Source organism: Oryctolagus cuniculus, chromosome 4 (genome assembly GCF_964237555.1).
Source record: "Oryctolagus cuniculus chromosome 4, mOryCun1.1, whole genome shotgun sequence".
In the NCBI taxonomy this organism is placed as follows: Eukaryota; Metazoa; Chordata; class Mammalia; order Lagomorpha; family Leporidae; genus Oryctolagus; species Oryctolagus cuniculus.
In genome coordinates this window covers 38,594,825-38,608,535 of record NC_091435.1, presented here as the reverse complement: position 1 = coordinate 38,608,535, position 13,711 = coordinate 38,594,825, and positions in this window count along the sequence as shown.

Sequence of the window (13,711 nt, the reverse complement as noted above, 5' to 3'; positions counted from 1 at the left end):
CCCTCCCGATACACAGCAGAGAGCTGGACTGGAAGAGGAGCAACTGGGACTAGAACCTGCAGCCCATATGGGATGCCGGTGTGTCAAGTGGAGGATTAACAAAATGAGCCATGACGCTGGCCCCCAACTCATGTATTCTTAAAGTTAGGATAGTTAAACAGGGAAAGTGAGAAATATAATCTACATTTTTGTTTTGTTTTTCAGCATCGTATCTTGGGGGTAAACAAATAGGAAGAAAACCACACCCCTTTTCGTTGAGGGAGTTACTTCTTCCTGACTGTGGTTTTACGTTTCTGACTTCCTCTTTCAGAAAGCACTCACAGACTGGCCGTCACAGATGTCATTCTCCTGGTTATCTAAAGCACCCTGCTTCCTACTCCATCTCTGTGTCGCATCATTCTGTACTAAGTTTTTCAATGTGTATCTCCTTGACTGGCTTCATTTTATTTGATTTTTCTCCCTGCTGGTTCTCTAGTCGCTCCACTGTACTTAAAAATACAAAGAAAATTGTTTTCTTGCTTACTGATACATACCTAGGCTGACTGTGACCTGGAACTAGACAGGTTTTCATACAATACCTGCTCTATGTGCCGATTGGCACAAGAATAGCAATGTGATGCAATACACCAACTCCTTCACCTCGAGTTTTCTGAGCATGTTTGACAGAGAAAGCCCTTTTGCTTATAGGTCCTGAGTTTTATAAATGTAGTGTCAGAGGCAGTATCTTCCATGTCTCTATGGAAAGGCTAAGTGAATGAAAGTACCTATCAGTAAGGGAGATGAGATCAAAAAGAACACTGAGCGTCTTTGTCAGCTTCTAGTCAAGGAGGTTCCCAAAGAAGCCTTGGTTCTTTCGGGATTCCTTTCAACCTTGAATTACCTGGACTCCCTTTCAAAAAAGAATTGTCTAGTAAAATTTTCAGTTGAAATCCGATTTCTGTGCCAAATGAACCTGATTAATCAGAAGAAAGTTTGAAATTCATGTATATGAGAGGGCTCCAAAAAGTTCATGGAAAATGTGTTTTATGAAGTTTCAAAAAGGTTTGTCCCAAAATAAACTTATACTTGAACGTCATTTTCTGTGAGATTTTTAAAAAGGCATTCTCACTTATATTAGACACGATTCTAGCATATATGTTGTTTATTCCCCTTGGATCATATATAACCCAGATAAGTCATTAAAAACAGCTCTTTCATGCAGTGTCTAAATGGTATCCTTGGTAAGTAATTAAAAAATGAATTAGATGATTCTTTAATTTATATAGTGGCACAGAGTGGAGATTTAATATGTACAAGCAAATTAACTAAATTTAAACAGACACCAGAATTTTTTTGTCAGTTTTCTAATTGAGGTTTTACCTATTTTCTAAATCACTGATTCTTAATTAAGGTAATTTTAAGGGGTATGTGATTTTGTCTGGAGACTTTTTGTTATTGCTGTATGTTTCAACTAGGGAGATGCACTACTGGTACCCAATGGGTGAAGGTCAGGGGTGTCACTAGGTATACTAAAATAAACAGAATGATTCCTCCCCAGAAAAATTATTCTCAAAATTCCATTAGTGTCAAGAGGAGAAACTAGGCCATAATTCATTATAGCTTGTCAATTATCACAGATATTTTCATATATTAAAATAAACTTTGTAATGTTTTGTAAATTTTGGAGGATGTCCAGAATTGCTTTGACAAGTAGTTAATCAATTCAATTACTGAAATACATATAGAAGATATGTATATGTGTGTATATATATATGTATGTATGTATATATGTAAACTAGGAGGTAACTGAAGCCCAAGCTTCAGGGATCCTCACTTATAACTATCTCTTTTGATAGTGGGGAAATCTCTAGGATTGTGTTAATATTTATCATTACTATTACTATTATTTTATAATTGCAACAAAAAGATAACTTAGTGATTTTCACTTAAGCATATTATCATACCTGGCTTGACTTCTCCTCTGCCATTCCTTCAAGTTGGATAGCACCAGAAGGACCATGTTTGTCTTCATTTTAAAACTATGATTCGTTTTATCATGTAATTAAGTATTCAATTTCATATGTAATGTAGAAGAGGCTGTTGCCACCTTTCCAGTATCCCCAGGATTGAAGCTTACTATAAAGCTCTGTGGGGGCTTTGCTGGACAGTTCCTATACCTGCCAGTGGCTTCCACAGAAAGCCTTATCCTCCTTAGGACTTTCTCTGGCTGTATGAGTGTGTTAACCCATGAACATGCACAAGCATGAATAAAGGCAAGAAATACTGGGAACTACTGCCTGCAGAAACAATCTTCAATCAATGGGTCATAAGAGTAATATCTGAAAATATTTTAATGGGATTTGTAGAAAAAAATAAAAATAAAAAATAAGGTTATTTTGATGCACAGAAATGAAATATGTACATAGTTTTTTCATATTATGCATTTCATGAGAAATTTTTGAAAACCCTCCCCACCATACTCCCAACTTCTTTGGTTCTCAGTGCAGCCCACTGAAATGTGAACTAAATGTCTCTCTTAGGGGGTCACAGCTAAGTGGAATCTCAGTTGCTCAAATTGCTATCCTATTATTTATGACTCCTTTATTGTTTTCCTCACTTCCTCACTGCACTTATGGGATTGCTTCTCATATAAGCTGATTGTACCCATCATCTGCTCCTGGAGTTTGTTTCTAGGAAACCCAAAATATAGCATCTAGTTCCGTTATTTGCAAATTTGTATTAGTACTATTTTTCTTTAAAATGTTTGTCTATATTGTGTAACCTTTAAGCTCCATACAGTCTGTATCTTGCTCTCAAGTGTGACATTGCCTCTGTAAAACAACAAACGTGCATTAACTCTGAAAGAATCCTACTCATTCCAGGCCAGTGAAAATCACTCTGCTAGGCTCAAATTATTTCACTGAAAGCAAAACACTAGCACTTTTATCATGTCATGAGTTAATCTGTAGGAAGAAAAATTTCAGTGTCTATTGAGGGAAATGTTTTAAAACTCTACCTCCATCATTTTTCAGTAACAGAGCTCAAGGGTTGAAGCGGAGAACACTGCTGCTGTTCTGACCTGATTCATTCAATCACCATGTCCCTAAAGCTATTGCAACATTAAAGAAGTGGAACCAACAAACCAAATGAAAACAGTAAGCATCAATTTGGTTTGCATTCCTATAAATGAGAACAAGACTCCTATGTATGAAATGAGCTAGAGTTAGATGGGTTTGTCTTTAGTGGATTATAGTATTGGCAATGGGACACATGGAAACTTTCCATTTTGGATCAGCAGTCTGCATCCAATCTGGGTTAGCTGGGTCCACAAAATACATTGTTGTTTCACAGCTGACTTTTACTCTCTGTGGGTCGAGTCTAGTTTCACTCTAGGTTGGGGAAGACAGGTGTCTGCCATCTGGCACTTCCACTCACATAGAGCCGTAATTGACCCCCTTGTTAGCAGCCTGGACAGAAAGGCCAGGGATTAAATGAACATTGAAATTGAACTGCACCCACCGCGGCAGACATAGGGGCCTCAGCCCACTCACCAGACAGGATTGATAGCAAAGTGGCACTTCCCTTGCCTTTCCTTGCCCAGTATGGACGGAAGGGAAATTTGGAATACCATATGTCAGCTTGCTATTTGTCCAAGGCACTTAAGACATTTTCAAAAGAAAAGGATTTCAAAGGGGCTGATCAAAAATTGCTTTTGGCATGGAGCCCTGCTTGACATGCTTCAACGTAAGAGTAAAATGCCATGGCCAAGTTAAAGCTCCTGCATAAATAAGTTCAGCATGACAACACTCAGAGTCCACACTCAGAGTTCTCCTCCAGGCACTTGGGTGAAAGGTGGCGACACTACACTCAATTTCCTTCTGGTTTCATGGTAGGTAATAGAGTGGTCACTTTTGAACAGGTAGTAAATTAAGAAGCAAAAAAAAAAATGGATTTCAATGATCGTAATTTTATACAGGGTATCTTTCGAAGTGTGCATTATTAGTGTATCCTAATGCAAAACTACTAACTGAAACTAATCTCCCTAATGAGGTTCATTTGTCCTTTGACAAAGCAATAAATAGTTTCCTCAAGAAAAATTTAACTAATAGTGTGGCCAGTACCTTATAATTAATTTTCTTCCCCAATCCTTGCAAGCATGAAAACAAACAGTAAATTTTTCACTTGTTCATCACCTTAGAACAACTGTTTAGCAGAGATATGCTTGATTAATGGATTTAATTTGTTGCTTTCTTCTGTAGTCAGTTTTCATATTACATTGGTTATCAGAGGATGGGACAATAATGTGGGCATTCCCATTGCAATCCACTTCATCAGTGTCAGTGCTGGCTTCTAGCTCCAGGTCTGCATCTTTAACCTTTGTCGTCCTGCAGAATCTTTCATCAATCTGTGTTACAGTCACCTTGGGAAGAAAAGGCAGAAGCACTCAGTCAGCACTTACAGGTAGTAAAGTGTGTCATTATTTCTAACAAAATGCTGGCAGCGGTGCACCTTTCATTTCCAACGGAAATATGATTTGTGAGATCAGCAACCCAACTGTTAAAAGAGAAAAATGGAAGGTACCAGTGTGGTCACTACAAGGCCCTCTCTAAAAACCAACACAAAACACTGGAATTCTTCCCATTATACTGAGTGCTTAAAAATGACTAGGGCTAGTTTTGCAAATTGAATAGTATTGTCAGATAATGCAAGAATCTATATCAAAGTCAAATAGCATCATGGAAACATAATGGTGGTCTTTATTGTCCTGACCATTTCAAAGTAGGGGACAAATCTCCATGGTTCTAATCTATAGTTCACTTGACTTTTCAGTGTGACATAAATAGCTAGAAACTCTAGCTGGAAGAGTTGTTATAACTTAAAAACATCTCTAACATAGATTTTGTAGAATAATGGAAACGCCTAACAAAATTTAAGGGATGCCCCCTTTGGGGTCATTTTTGACCTCAACATGAAATTTAATACTAAAATATATATTTAGACTTTTTGAGAGTAAAAGGTATTTATATGCTCTAATTTTACCAAGGGATCTATTTCATATTAAAAATAAACCTCCAATTTATTACATTGAAGATATGGAAAATTTATTCCACATGTATAATGGTAGTTTAAAGAAACTTTCACAAATTTATTTTGAATACTGAATCTCATCTTTTAAAAAAATAAAATTTCTATATAATTGGTTATCTCTTTTTAAAATAGTTAATGTGGATTTTTATTATTTCCTTTGCAAATCTGTATTATCAGATATTTCTATTATAGTATTATATGCAAAAACTTGAACTTAATACTTCAAGGAATAACTCTGAAGCAATGTGTTTTTAAATAAGTTTGACATTTATTCCAAACAATCTTTACTTAACCTATTTGCAAGAAAAAAATACAAATCAAAATAAAATTCCTGCTACTTAAGAAAATTTTCACTATTTGTATATAACTGTGACATACTTAAACTGAGGTAGAGTCAAGATTTAGCTTCTAGTACCTGCTTTATTCCTTATTATTTCTGAGCTTAGACATTTAAATTTAATTGAAAAGTGATCCATGTTAAATATAAGAGTGGAAATAAGAGAGGGAAGAGATGTACAGTTCAGCCTGAATTTCATATCCTCCTCTCTCTTCCCTGTGTGCTGATGGGGCTATGTCTCTGGAGTGTACATTTTCCTAGAGAATACCTACTCAACCCCTTCCTACATTTGTGCCAATAAACTTCTCATCTTCACAGCCCCTACATCTGGAGGTCTCTATAAACGATGCCAGTGCCAGTTGGACTTAATACCTTCCGTCTTTGTAATTTCATTGTACCCTGTTTTCATTGTGCTATGTTTCCTTTCGTCTACTGTGCCAACCACAGTATGATTTGACTATTGCAAGTTTTTGAGGTTTGGATGACAGGCTCTTCTAATCTCCCCCTCACCTTTGCTCTGTGCCTGGCACAGAATGCCACTCAATAAAAATGCATTGAATGGATACAGTAATAAATCAATCATAAATTACAAATCATTTTGTTTTTTAATAATAAATGTATTTCCCAGATATTACTTAAAGCTCCTCTGAAAGGCATTCTAAATTAAATGTGAAGCAATATTAAAACACAGCACATGTTACAATATATTCAATTAATGGAACTAAGGTACTTTCTTAGAGTCATACATTTAAATCTAAAAATTTTGCCAGAAAATGTGAAAGGACTATTTTTTAAGGAAAATACCATAGGTACAAAAGTTTTCTGCTATTGTAGATTTTAGATGAATTATTTTTCTGAAATATATTTATATAACCAAATAGCACATAATTTCATAAACTTTCCTGTTATCTTAGATTTCTCAAACCATCCTAGACTATTTTTTTTCTTACTCTAGTATCTCAGGTAAATGCTTCCAAGTTCCAGCCATAAGCAATTTAGAAATTATGGAAGTCTATTCATGCAGATCAAATACAAGAGAAAAAGGAAAAGGTGAAAAAAACTTAATAAAGCAATTTTCCTGTTACTTTTAACTTTAACTGCTACTAGAAATATGAAATTTGATGGTGGATTATAAAAACAATTTTAAAAAAGTTATTAGTATTTGGAGAAAGTCTTCAAAAAAATATTTGATTTAAACCAAAGGAGTCCAGGAAATGCCACCCTCTCAGTCCATTCTATGGACTTCTCCAAGTCTTTCTAATCATGTCAAGAATTGCCTCTCAGTGAATGGAAATAAGTGAAATTCACCTGCCTGCAGGAAAATCTGAACTCCTTTTGAGTTCCTCTTTCCCCTAATGTAGGCTAAGCTTCGCCTCTGGTGCAGGCATCCATCTAGCTGCTCCTCTTCTGATACAGCTCTCTGTTAATGACCTGGGAAGGCAGTGGAAAATGTCTCAAGTACTTGAGACCCTGCACCCATGTTAGAGACCGGGAGAAAGCTCCTGGCTCCTGTCTGTAGATCAGCCTAGCTCCTGCAGTTGCAGCCATTTGGGGAGTGGACCAGCAGATAGAAGACCTTTCTTTCTGTCTTTCCCTCTCTCTGTAGATCTGTCTCTCAAATAAATAAATAAAATCTTAAAAAAAAAAATTCTGTGATTTACGTTGGAATCTACCTAGCCATCTTATCTTGAAGCCATGGACAGTCCAGAGTACAATCTTTGTCCTCTGACACTAGAATTGTTGTTCCTCTTTTCTTGAACAATCTTCTCACAACAGACAGACAGATCTAACACAGTAACTCAGACTGTGAGGGCACAACCTGTATCAAAGGAAACTAGGTTACAGATACTTCAATGCAAAACATTGTATGAAAAAAGTTATTTGTATTAAAATATAATACTGCTTGGTTCATGAGAACACAATGTCTCAAACATAATCTGTTTATAATTATGACATGCTGCACTAATATGATTTTATTCTCTATAGATATATTTCCATAGTTACTTAGTTCAGGTAAACTTTCAAAAAGTTATACCATTGTTCTCATAAAAATTTATAAAGTGCTTCTATCAACTTTCTAACACATTAGTTAATGAGGTAAGAAGTATTTAAAAACAATAAAACAAGATTTGAATCACAGCAATTTATGTCTACCACCAGTTAAAATTCTCTTGCATCAGTGTGAAGAAGAACGTTTTCATTTCTATGAATAGGAAGACTTCGTATTATTTTCAATTTTCTTCAAGTTGACTTCTATTTCAAGAGTCACAAAATAGCTTAGTGGAAAGCATTCAAAGGTACAAGTCCCTCTCAAATGAGAAACTCCCCAGAGAGTCCACGGACTGACAGTCAGCCTTCTATTGAAAGAAAACCCACTAATCTCTTTTGTCCATGTGCATGACTGTCACAATTTTTCCTGACCATTTATATTCAAAAAGTCTCCTAAATTATCCACAAATATTAAGTTACTGACACTTTTGTTTTTGTACATAACTTCAGGTTTATTTTCTTATGGGAAATTACTTCTGATTTTTCTCAAAGTGGGCTTCATATTTGTAGCTAATTCTTTTTTTTTGTTTGTTTTCCCAGGCCACAGTGTTGAAATAGCTAATAAATGTAAGGAAGTTTTTTTTAAAGCAAATGAAAATCACTCTAATTTACAAATTATCAAAGATGAATCTTACATGAAGATGTAGAACAATTCTGAAAACAGTGGCATTGGTGTGTTCTGAAACTAAAGAAGGGAGGCATTATTGCAAGGACAGAGGGTGGGCATATTTTAGGGAAACAGAAATAATTCAGATACTTTTGAATTCCCAATGGCTTTTTAGCCTTACTTTGAGAATTAGTGCTACAATAAGTGATCATCAAACTCTAATTTGAAGACACATTACAGCGCAGGTTAAGCTATGGAAGCTCAACATTACTTTGGTGACAATATTTTAATCCATGTGAGAAAGAAGTAAAAAATATCCAATTCCAAATGTTTTGAAGATGGTCCCTGGTTAATGCAATATATATTTGATTATTAAGTTTGGTATAAGAAAAGAAAATAGCCTTTTATAACAAATGTAAAATTCTCTTTTGTAGATTATTTTATTGTTTAAATTAAGGTAGTTTTTTGAGGTCATACAAATAAGTGGATATATTACTGGTTGTCTAAAAATAGATGCAACACGCAAAATGGAAATAATGGTAAGACTTTATATAACAGCAGTGGTATAAAGCTAGTTTCCTTTTTAAAGATATGCACACTCAGCATATACACACTTAGCATACACACACTCAGTATATACACATTCAAAACAGAGAGGGAAATTGTTATGAGATAAGCCCTGGGCCGTTGGCCTTCCAGTTTCTCAGAATTAGGGTGGCAACTCCTGAGGAAAAAGTGCATAGAAATGCTATTTGTAAGTAAAATGGAATGGATTTTATGAGCTACAGAGAAGGCAACGTTCTTTCAGAATTTTATTAAATCTTATAATTTAGAAGCTTTAGAAAATAAAATAAACCAGGGATAAATATAACTGCAAAAAAATTAGAGTATTATAAGCCAATTCATGCACTTCCTATTCTGAGCCCTGTTACAACCTGTGTATTAACAAGGTATCATTTTATTGGTTCTATGGGTTGTATTATGTATTTACAAATTTTTCATAGTTACTTTTCTATATCTAGTCACTTGAATGAAATAATAAGTAAAGAATGGTTACACAGGTAGTCCAGAAATTCTCTCCAAATCTTATACATTATAACTCTTCAAAACTGTATCCATGGCAAAGTTTTCATTGTCTTAGTGTGAATGTAGATTTTGGAAATGCAATTTTCACTATCACCATGATTGACAGTTAATGAATATGTCCATATGACCTAAAGTATCAATATCTTCCATAGGCTCGAATAAATTGACTAGACATTTTTTCAATGAAAGTAGGGTATATGTGAGTAATTCTAGAACATTTGGACGTGTATTATGAAATTTTCTATTGCTTTATTAAAATGAACAGAAGATATAATCTTTAAATAAATAAGATGTAACACCTCAGTGAGCTTGAACATAAACAGCTATATATTGAAAAAAATCATTAAGCAGTAAAAAAAGAGTTAAATAAGCAACACCTTAGAGAAAAAACATAATACAAATGTTAGCAAAGTCCTTAAATGAAATTGACAATTAAACTTGAAAAAATTTTTTTAGATATTGACATTATCATTACCAGTGATTTCTGCGTGAAAAAGATGAGGGGGAAATGTCATAAATTTTCAAATAAAAGGAAATGATATATTTTGGGCCCAAAGCTTACTCTCACATGTTGTGAAAGTTGCTTTTAATTTTAATTCTTATATAGTAATTTATGTTTTTTTTAATTTTAAAGAGATATCTCAAGTACTCATTGTTAAAAACATATAAGGAACGAACATGAACCCACAACTTTTTAAAATTTTGTTTTTAATAATTATTTACTTATTTTAAAAGCAGAGTTACAGAAAGAGACAGAGAAACAGAGAGAAAAAGCGATCATCCATCCATCTGGTTAACCAGTCAAATAGTCCCAATGACTGGAGCTGGCCGAGGCCAAAGTCAGGGGTCGAGACCAGGAGCTTGAGCCATTTTCTGTTGCTTTGGCAGACACATGAGCATGGAGATGGACTGGAAGTGGAGAAGCTGGGAATCTAACTAGCACTCATATGAAATGATAGCTCTGCAGGTGGCAACTTAACCCTCTGTAGCACAATGCCAACCCACCAAATGAATTTTAATGATTTTTAAAATTTTACTTATTTGAAAGGCAGAGTTTTTGAGACAGAGTGGGAAAGACAGAGAGAGAGAGGTCTTCCATCTGCTGGTTCACTTGCAAAATGGTCATAATGGCTGGGGCTGGGCCAGACTGAAGCCAGCAGCCAGGAACCAGAAGCCATGAGCTTCTTTTGAGTCTCCCACATGGGTACAGAGGCTTAATCCCTTGGGCTGTCCTCGGCCACCTTCCCAAACACATTAGCAGGGACCTGGATTGGAAGTGGGGCAGTTGGGACAGGAACAGGTGCCCATACAGATTGCTGAGATTTGCAGGCACTGGCTTTACCCCAGGCCCCAATTAATGATAGCTTTGAATGCTTAAGAGAAAATCCATTCTTTGACACATGTTTATTTACATTTTCTCCAGGGTCACAATTTTTTTAAAAAAATTATAACCATGGAAATTTCAAATGGGAAACATCTTAAAAAATATATACATGGTATAATTTGGGACATGCTCAGGCTGACTTGCCCCAAGTGGTGGAGTTGGAAGCATACCAGGGGATTCCAATTCAATCCCATCGAGGTGGCATGTACCAATGCCATCTCACTGTTCCAGGTGATCAGTTTCAGTTCACAGTTGGTCATGGTGGAGGGACTGGGAGTCAAAGGGAGCACATAGACAAGTCTAGTACCTGCTAACGCTAACTGATGGAGTAAATAAAGGGGAGAGTGATCCAACATGGGAAGTGAGATACTCAGCAGACTCATAGAATAGCAGAGGTCCTAAATAGCACTCTGGCCTCAGAATCAGCCCTAAAGGCATTCGGAGCTGGCTGAAAAGCTCATGAGAGTATTTCAGGCATGGAAAGCCAAGACACTCTGGCAAAAGATCTCTGCGAGTGAGATCCCAGTGGAAAGAACAGGTCATCAAAGAAGGAGGTACCTTTCTCTGAAGGGAGGAGAGAACTTCCACTTTGACTATGACCTTGTCTAAACAAGATAAGAGTCGGAGAACTCAGAGGGCTTCCATAGCCTTGGAAACTCATGACTGGAGCATGGGGAGATTACTGATGCCATAGACAGGAGTGTCAATTGGTAAAGTCAACAACAGGAGTCACTGTGCACTTACTCCTCATGTAGGATCTCTATCCTTAATGTGCTGTACATTGAGATTTAATGCTATAACGAGTACTCAAACAATATATTTCACTTTGTGTTTCTATGGGGGTGCAAACTGTTGAAATCCTTACTTAATGCATACTAAACTGATCCTCTGTTAAAAAAAAAAAAATTATCAATTCCCAACTTGACTCTCACTGGGATTAAACAAGACAATAGGTCTGCTCTGATTTCATCATCATTTAAAAAAAAATCATCTATTATTTTTCACTTTATGTTTCTGTGTGGGAGCAAACTGTTGAAATCCATACTTAATGTATACTAAGCTAATCTTCTGTATATTAAGATAATCGAAAATGAATCTTGATGTGAATGGAAGGGGAGAGGGAGTGGGAAAGGGGAGGGTTGTGGGTGGGAGGGACGGTATGGGGGGGAAGCCATTGTAATCCATAAGTCGTACTTTGGAAATTTATATGCATTAATATGCATTAAATAAAAGTTTAAAAAAATATATACATGGAATCAAATTAATACATTAAATGTTACAATTGTACATTGGACTATTTCTATTGCAATTGTAAAAATTCATGAAATTAATTAAGTAAACAATCATTCTGGATTTATTTTAATTGAAAGATATGAGAAATCAACTTTTATTGCATAATCTAAGTTACTTTAGATTTTGAACAAATAGAATAACTGGTTAGTACCTGTGCTTGAAAAATAGAAAGTAAAAAAAAATTGATATTATTTTTATGTTATTATGATTACATGAAATTTCAAATGATGGTTTTCTTGAATGTTCTCAGATTAAGAACTAAAGGATAAAGACTAAAAGTTATAAAAAGTTATATATAACTGGCAAATAATGAGTTCAATATTAAATAGCGTGGAAAGAGTAGATAGTACATGAGTTCTAGCTTGAAACCTATCATAAATGGTAAATGGCCAGTGTACTATCCAGAAAAACAATTTAAATAATTTTTGACACATTTATTTATATATTTATTATTATTATTAAAATTTTTAAAAATTTATTTGATAGTAGAGTTATAGACAGTGAGAGAGAGAGACAGAAATAAAGGTCTTCATTCCGTTGGTTCACTCTCCAAATGGCCACTATGACCGGAACTAAGCCAATCTGAAGCCAGGAGCCAGGTGCTTCCATGTGGGTGCAGGGGCCCAAGCACTTGGGCTATCCTCCACTGCCCTCCCAGGCCACAGCAGAGAGCGGGACTGCAAGAGGAGCAACTGGGAATAGAACCGGTGCCCATATGGGATGCCGGTGCCGCAGGCAGAAGATTAACCAAGTGAGCCACAGCACCAGCCCCTATATATTTATTATTTTGAAAGTTGCAGTTATAGAGAGAGAGGGAGAGACAGAAATAAAGAGATCTGTTTCATTGCTAGAGAGTCCTAAAGCTCCCTATGAATTTGCCCAGAAGTACTTTTTAAAAATAGGCCATGGACATCCAATTGACTAATTACCAAGCCATAGAAAATCCTACTTGAGTAGTTAAAATACAATGACTTTGCAGAATATTTGTTAGGAATATTTCATGTTATAAATTTATGCTAAAATAAGTTCACATAATCCCATAGTTGTTTGTATTATGATTTTCTGTCATCTGTTTTTATACATTTTATTAATTTTCTACTTCTAAACTTGAGAAAAAATTTGTCATTCATGCCTGCATTTTCCCATTTTATAGATTTATTGTTTCTAATTTAATAATCAGAAAACTTATAAAATAAATACTATGAAAAGTCAGCTCCCATTTCAGGCATAGAAAGCCAAGACACTGTGGCAAAAAAAAAAAAAAAAAATGACCTAAATGAAAGATCTCTGTGAGTGAGATCCCAGTGGAAAGAACGGGCCATCAAAGAAGGAGGTACCTTTCTCTGAAGGGAGGAGAAAACTTCCACTTTGATTATGGCTCTGTCTAAATAATGTCTAAGTTTGTGGACTCAAGAGGCTTCCATAGACTTGGCAGTTCATGACAAGCGCCTCGGGTGATCACTGACGTCATAAATAAGGGTGCCAATTGTTAAATCCACAACAGGAGTCACTGTGCACATGCTCCCCATGTAGCACCTCTGTCCTTAATGTGTTGTACTAAGAGAATTAACAGTAAAACTTGTCTTCAAACAGTAATTTATGCTTTGTATGTCTGTGTGGGTGCAAACTGGTACAATCTTTACTTAGTATAGAGTTGATCTTCTGTATATAAAGATAATTAAAGCTGAATCTTAATGAAGAATGGGATGGGAGAAGGAGTAGGAGGTGGGACAGTTTGGGGATGGTACAGCAAGTATGGGGGGAAAACCTGCTGTAATCCAAAAGTTGTACTTATGAAATTTACATTTATTAAATAAAAGCTTTCTAAAAAAAAGAAAAAAAGTCAGCTCCCAAAATACCATATAATATTAAATTTGGGGTATATAAT